Raw genomic sequence first — 8,620 nt, forward strand, 5'->3', positions numbered from 1 at the left:
CATGCTTGAACAATAGAACTGATTGAGAGTGAACATGGACATGTCATGAATGTAATCCCTGCATTTCTGCCATCCCTTTGAGGTTTGGTAAAGAGGCTAATAGGTGGAATGCTTTGGGGGCAAATAGCAGCTCAGGTGGGGAGTGCCAGCAGGTAAATGGCTGGGAGATGAATTGAAGGGCCCTTCCATACAGCTCTTTATCCCAGAATGTCAATGAAGAAAATCCCACAATATCTGCTTTGAACTGGGTTATCTGACTCCACACTCAGATAATGTGGGATTTTTTGCCTTGATATCCTGGGATAAAGGACTATATGGAAGGGCTGCTCTAGTTGTGTTTGTTGCCGAAGTCTCAACATATGGGATCCAGGGCAAAACAAAGTTAAATACAGAGTGTCCTTGGTATCGGCTGGGGTTTGTTTGCAGAACTCACCATGAATACCAAAATCTATTATATTACATAATAGACCAAGGGCAAGATGGATGGATGGCATCCTTGAAGTGACTGGACTGACCTTGAGGGAGCTGGGGGTGGTAACGGCCGACAGGGAGCTCTGGCGTAGGCTGGTCCATGAGGTCACGAAGAGTCGGAGATGACTGAACGAATGAACAACAACAATTATATTACATATTTTCGCTATGTATATATATTCTTATAATTTCACATAGATAATCCTTTATCTATGTGAAAGATATTATTAAATATTTTGCAAATAAAGGTATATTTAGATCCAGTTTCACATGTATGGCCATTCTTGAGACACCCTGTATTTAAAATAGCCTTAACTCAGTGTTTCTCAACCTTGGGGATGCGAGGGGGTGTCAAAGGGGTCATCAAAGACCACGAGGAAGTACAGTATTTTCTATTGATCATGGGGGTTCTGTGTGGGAAGTTTGCCCCAATTCTATTGTTGGTGGGGTTCAGAATGCTCTAAATCCCTGCAACTACAACTCCCAAATGTCAAGGTCTATTTTCCCCAAACTCAGCCAATGCTCATATTTGGGCATATTAAGTATTTGTTCCAAGTTTGGTCCAGATCCAACATTGTTTGACTCCACAGTGCTCTCTGGATGTAGGTGAACGACAACTCCCAAACTCAAGGTCAAGGCCCATCAAAGCCTTCCAGTGTTTTCTCTTGTTCATGGGTGTTCTGTGTGCCAAGTTTGGTTCAATTCCATCACTGGTAGAGTTCAGAATGCTCTTTGATTGTGGGTTAACTATAAATCCCAGCAACTACAACTCCCAAATGACAAAATCAATCCCACCCCCCCAGCCCCACCAGTAATCAAATTTGGGCGTATTGGGCATTTGTGCCAAATTTTGTCCAGTGAATGAAAATACATTCTGCATATCAGATATTTACATTACAATTCATAACAGTGGCAAAGTTACAGTTATGGAAGTAGCAATGAAAATAATGTTATGGTTGGGGGTCACCACAACATGAGGAATTGCATTAAGGGGACGCGGCATTAGGAAGGTTGAGAACCACTGCCTTAACTCATACTATATCCCATACTATAACCTAACTTAAACTGTATTGTTGAAGGCTTTCATGACCGGAATCACTGGGTTGCTGTGAGTTTTCCAGGCTGTATGGCCATGTTCCAGAAGTATTCTCTCCTGATATTTCACCCACATCTATGGCAGATATCCTCACAACCTCTGAAGATGCCTGCAATAGATGTGGGCAAAATGTCAGGAGACAATGCTTCTGGAACATGGCCTGAAAAATTCACAGCAACCCATAAACTCTGTATTGACTTGATTGTTATACTGAAATAAAGTAATGAAAAGCAAATTATGACAAAGACAAATCTAACTTGATAGCACATGGTGTTGCTGTATTATAAGATAACAATTTTATATAATAATAATAATAATAATAATAATAATAATAATAATTTTATTTCTTGCCTGCCTCTACTCATGGCTCGAGGCAAGTTACAGAATAATTAAAACACATAAACATTGTAAAAACACCAGAAATACACATATTAAAACATATTTATAGAAAATACATATTAAAAATACACAAAATAGAGATTAAACAATGGACACACATCTAAAATTCATGCTTAAAGACTGTCTGGCTAGGCCTGTCATAAAAGATAGTTCTGGTTAACTAGAATATCAAGGCAGCTGTCCATTCCTCAGGGTTCTGAAAACAGTTGGAAGGTCATTCTTGGTCTCCTTCTACACTGCCATATAACCCAGATAGTTAAAGCAGATAATCCAAATTATCTGTTTTGAACTGGATTAGATGAGACTACATTGACATATAATCCAGTTCAAATCAGATAATATGGATTTTATATGGCTGTGTAGAAGGGGCCTAGGGACCTTGCTGTTTATATCACAAATGTCTAGATCTATTTTCCCCAAACTCCACAAGTGTTCACATTTGGGCATGTTGAGTATTCGTGCCAAGTTTGGTCCAGATCCACCATTGTTTGAGTCCAAAGTGCTCTCTGGATATAGGTGAACTACAGCTTCCAAACACAAGGTCAATGCCCACCAACTCTTATAGAATCACAGAATTACAGAATAGAGTTGGAAGAGACCTCATGGGCCATCTAGTCCAACCCCCTGCCAAGAAGCAGGACTATTGCATTCAAAGCACCCCTGACAGATGGCCATCCAGCCTCTGTTTAAAAGCTTCCAAAGAAGGAGCCTCCACCACACTCCGGGGCAGAGAGTTCCACTGCTGAACGGCTCTCACAGTCAGGAAGTTCTTCCTAATATTCAGATGGAATCCTTTCTTGTACTTTGAAGCCATTGTTGCACATCCTAGTCTCCAGGGAAGCAGAAAACAAGCTTCCTCCCTCCTCCCTGTGACTTCCTCTCACATATTTATACATGGTTATCAATATGCCTCCTCTCAGCCTTCTCTTCTTCAGGCTAAACATGCCCAGCTCCTTAAGCCGCTCCTCATAGGGCTTGTTCTCCAGACCCTTGATCATTTTAGATGCCCTCCTCTGTACACATTCCAGCTTGTCAATATCTCTCTTGAATTGTGGTGCCCAGAATTGGACACAATATTCCAGGTGTGGTCTAACCAAGGCAGAATAGAGCATGGGGAGCATGACTTCCCTGGTTGTAGACACTAGACTCCTATTGATGCAGGCCAAAATCCCATTGGCTTTTTTTGCGACCACATCACGTTGTTGTCTCATGTTTAACTTATCCACAAGGACCCCAAGATCTTTTTTACACGTACTGCTCTTGAGCCACGCATCCCCCAATCTGTATTTTTGCATTTCATTTTTTTCTGCCTAAATGGAGTATCTTCCAGTATTTTCTGTTGGTCATGGGAGTTCTGTGTGCCAAGTTTGGTTCAGTTCCATCATTGGTGGAGTTCAGAATACTTTTTGATTTTAGGTGAACTATAAATCTCAGCAACTACAACTCCCAAATGACAAAATCAACCCCCACTAAGCCCCACTGCTATTCAAATTTGGGCATATTGGGTATTTGTGCCAAATGTGTCCAGTGAATAAAAATACATCCTGCATATCAGATATTTACATTACGATTCATAACAGTAGCAAAATTATGGTTATGAAGTAGCAACGAAAATAATGTTCTGGCTGGGGGTCACCACAAACTGAGGAACTCTATTAAGGGGTTGTGGCATTAGGAAGGTTGAGAAACACTGCTATAGTGCCTTTGAAGGCATGCTTTCAAGGAAAAGAAAGAATAAAAATTGAAACCGCTTGGTGGCGGTAAAAATCTATTTGGAAAAATATAGTACCTGATCTTGGAAGCAAAGCAGGATCAGCCCTGATTAGGACTTCAGTCTAAAACTCCCCATGAATACCAGTCTCTGTAGGTTTTATTCCAGAGGAAGAAACTGGAAAACCAACTCTGTGTGTTCCTTGCCTAAGAAAATTTAGATGAGTGGAAGGCATGTACACACACAAATGATAGGAAGAGAATGGGTGGTTTGAATGTTGAGTCCCATCTCAGCTGTAGAAACACATTAGGTGGTCTTGAATGAGTCACACACTCTCAGCCTTAGGTTTTTACTCTGCCATATAGTCCAGATTATCAAAGTAGATAATCCACATGATCTGCTTTGAACTGGAATAACAAGTTTGCAGATGACACCAGATTGGGAGGGATGGCCAATACTCCAGAAGACAGGAGCAGAATTCGAAATGATCTGAACAGATTAGAGAGATGATTGGCCAAAACTAACCAAATGAAGTTCAACAGGGACTCCACTTAGGGATTAAAAATGAAATGCAAAGATACAGAATGGGGAATCATGGCTTGAAAGCAGAACGTGTGAAAAGGACCTTGGAGTCCTCGTGGACAACAAGTTAAACATGAGCCAACAATGTGATGCAGCAGCAAAGAAAGCCAATAGGATTTTGGTCCACATAAATAGGACTCTAGTGCAGTGGTTCTCAACCTGTGGGTCCCCAGATGTTTTGGCCTTCAACTACCAAAAATCCTAACATCTGGTAAACAGGCTGGGGATTCTGGGAATTGTAGGCCAAAACACCTGGGGACCCACAGGTTGAGAACCACTGCTATAGTGTCTAGATACAGAGACGTCATGCTCCCCATGCTCTATTCTGCTTTGGTTAGACCACATCTGGAATACTGTGTCCAATTCTGGGCACCACAATTAAAGAGAAATATTGCCAAGCTGGAATATGTCCAGAGGAGGGTGACTAAAATGATAAAGATTCTGGAGAACAAGCCCTATGAAGAGAGGCTTAAAGAGCTGGGCATGTTTAGCCTGAAGAAGAGACTAAAATTTATTTATTTATGACATTTATATGCCGCCCTTCTCAACCCAAAGGGACCAAGAGCGGCTTACAAGATATATTTTCATACAATATATTATATTATTAGCATAGTACAATATCAGTATTATATATTACTATATTGCACTATACCATTATATTGTAATATTATTAGGAATATTGCTTTTTAATGTAAATATATAATTATAATTATAATATTGTATTATTATTACTAGTATTATACTGTATTATATTATAATATTATTAATATATGTATATACAATATACTATATTCCAGTGGTTCTCAACCTGTGGGTCCCCAGGTGTTTTGGCCTACAACTCCCAGAAATCCCAGCCAGTTTACCAGCTGTTAGGATTTTAGGGAGTTGAAGGCCAAAACATCTGGGGACCCACAGGTTGAGAAACACTGTAATATAGTATATTATTACTAATACAACATGGAACTGTCTTCTGCCCCCTTTCTGTCTTCACTCTGGCCAGCAGAATAATAATAATAATAATAATAATAATAATAATAATAATAATAATAATATGATCAAGGGTCTGGAGAACAAGCCTCATGAAGAGCGGCTTAAAGAACTGGGCATGTTTAGCCTGAAGAAGAGAAGGCTAAGAGGAGACATGATAGCCATGTATAAGTATGTGAGAGGAAGTCATAGGGAGGAGAGAGCAAACTTGTTTTCTGCTGCCCTGGAGACTAGGACGCAGAACAATGGCTTCAGACTACAAGAAAGAGATTCCATTTGAACATTAGGAAGAACTTCCTGACTGTGAGAGCTGTTCAGCAGTAGAACTCTCTTCCCTAGATTGAGGTGGAGGCTCTTTCTTTGGAAGCTTTTAAACAGAGGCTGGGTGGCCATCTGTCAGGGGTGCTTTGAATGCAGTTTTCCAGGCTAAACATACCCAGCTCTTTAAGCCGCTCCTCATAGGGCTTGTTCTCCAGACCCTTGATCATTTTAGTTGCCCTCCTCTGGACACATTCCAGCTTGTCAACATCTACCTTCAATTGTGGTGCCCAGAATTGGACACAATATTCCAGGTGTGGTCTAATCAAAGCAGAATAGAGCATGGGGAGCATGACTTTCCTGGATGTATACACTATACTCCTATTGATGCAGGCCAAAACCCCATTGGCTTTTTTTGCTGCCGCATCACATTGTTGGCTCAATGTCAGAAGAAGATTTCTCACATTTAGTGAATGCTGCCACGTGATCCAGGATCAAAGGAGTCCAGTAAAGTGAATCAAGAGAAATTCCATTGTTCCCTCTTAAGAGTTGGGAAGATGAAAGGATGAGACCCAACTTAGAAATGTCTTTGAAGCTACCGGGTATTTCGATAGCAGGTGATGGTTGCAATGCTACTTCAGAGGAAGAACCGATACACACTGCAGGGGGTATTTATAAATAGAGATTGATAAGATTGTATTAAATAATTCCAAGCCCTTTCATTGAGGAGGATATTATCTAGAAGAGGATCATGAGGAAGGGAAGAATGAGAAGGCCTAAGGGTGTCAACCCAGTCCTCCACCTCTAAAGAAGTCATTTATGCCATACTACCATTGAGCATAATGGAGAGCATAGGGGACACTGGGTCAAAATATGAGCTAATTTCTACATTTATTTTCAAAATGTTTATACCAAGTAAAAATAGAATGATAGAATCCTCGAGTTGGAAGAGACCTCATGGGCCATCCAGTCCAACCCCCTGCCAAATTGCATTCAAAGCAACCCCAACAGATGGCCATCCAGCTTCTGCTTAAAATCCTCCAAAGAAAGAGCCTCCACCACACAAAACGTTTTCAGTTAAATATTATATAAAGAAATAAAAGAGAAATCGCATATATTATTTTTTTTATACTTTTCAATAAAACCAGACCAAAAGTTTAACTATAACTCTAGCGGCTTAGGGAACTGGGCATGTTTAGCCTGAAGAAGAGAAGGCTGAGAGGAGATATGATAGCCATGTATAAATATGTGAGAGGAAGCCACAGGGAAGAGGGAGCAAGCTTGTTTTCTGCTTCCTTGGAGACTAGGACGCAATGGAACAATGTCTTCAAACTACAAGAGAGGAGATTCCATCTGAACATTAGGAAGAACTTCCTGACTGTGAGAGCCGTTCAGCAGTGGAACTCTCTGCCCCGGAGTGTGGTGGAGGCTCCTTCTTTGGAAGCTTTTAAGCAGAGGCTGGATGGCCATCTGTCAGGGGTGATTTGAATGCAATATTCCTGCTTCTTGGCAGAATGGGGTTGGACTGGATGGCCCATGAGGTCTCTTCCAACTCTTTGATTCTATGATTCTACTTGTAGTTTGTGTTGACAGGTCACTCTTTCACCCAATATAACAGTGTTTCTCAACCTTCCGAATGCCGTGACCCCTTAATACAGTTCCTCATGTCGTGGTGACCCCCAACCATAACAATATTCTCATTGCTACTTCATAACTGTAATTTTGCAACTGCAATGAATAGTAATGAATCAACCAAGTGTCAAAGCTATCAGATATGCAATTGAAATGTTCCAAGCTGTCCCATTAACATCCAGATCTGCATGTTCCCACTTTCTCAATCAGGTGTCAAAGCTATCTGATAATCCATATCAGATGCTCTAGCCCTGCTCCATATATATAGATAGATAGATAGATAGATAGATAGATAGATAGATAGATAATCAGCTGGGGACCCCTTCCTCCAGCACCAACTGCTCCTCTGGGCCAGAGTGAAGAGAGAGGGGGCCAGGAAGACAGTTCCACCTTGTTTCCTGTGCTATTCTAATAATATAATGTAATATAATATGATATAATATAATATATTGTATATATTTATTTATTTATATTTATTTATTTATTTTACTTTGCTTATATACCGCTGTATCTCAAGCCCGAAGGCGACTCACAGCGGTTCACAAACAGTAAAAACAGTAGAAACAGCAGTGGTTCCATACAACATATAACAATTGACTTAACACATTATCCATAAATTACCAATAAGCAATTACAATGCACAATTATTACAAAAAACAACCGTACCCAATCTTCTCATCATCCAAGCGTAGTCCAGGTTCGTCGTCCATTGTTCCATTCCTATGTTCCATTACCAGATTGCACTAAATTACTCAAACGCCTGCACAAACATCCAGGTCTTCACCTTTTTGCGGAATACCATTAGAGATGGTGCTAGTCTAATGTCCGTAGGAAGGGCGTTCCACAGCCGAGGAGCCACCACCGAGAAGGCCCTATCTCTCGTCCCCGCCAGCCGAGCTTGAGAAGCAGGCGGGATCGAGAGCAGGGTCTCCCCGGAAGATCTCAAACTCCTGGTGGGTTCATAGGCAGAGATACACATAATATTTATAATATTATAATGTAATGCAATATAACACTAATAATAATAATATAATATATTTATATTACATGTAGTATTACTAATAATATTGCAATATAATGGTATAGAACAATATAGTAATATTTAATACTGATATTGTACTATGCTAATAATATAATATATTTTATGTATATATATATCTTGTAAGCCGCTCTGAGTCCCCTTCAGGACAGCATATAAATCTTGTAAATAAATAAATTATATATATATATATATATATATATATATATATATATAATCTGATAGCTTTGACACTTGGTGTATGTGTGTGTGTGTGGGTGTGTAAGGGAGGAAGGCTAGAGCAGTGGGGGATCACACCTATCAGGAGGATCTCGCCATCTTCAGCCCAGTGTGAAATCCCCATCCACTTTGGATCTCTAATGGGAGGAGGGTCCTTCATTTCATGCCTTGGCTGTCCTTTGGCCACTTGGCTTTGGAGGGAAGGCGAAAGGGGAGAATGCATGAG

This window comes from Anolis sagrei, chromosome 7, assembly GCF_037176765.1.
Source record: "Anolis sagrei isolate rAnoSag1 chromosome 7, rAnoSag1.mat, whole genome shotgun sequence".
NCBI classification, from domain to species: Eukaryota; Metazoa; Chordata; class Lepidosauria; order Squamata; family Dactyloidae; genus Anolis; species Anolis sagrei.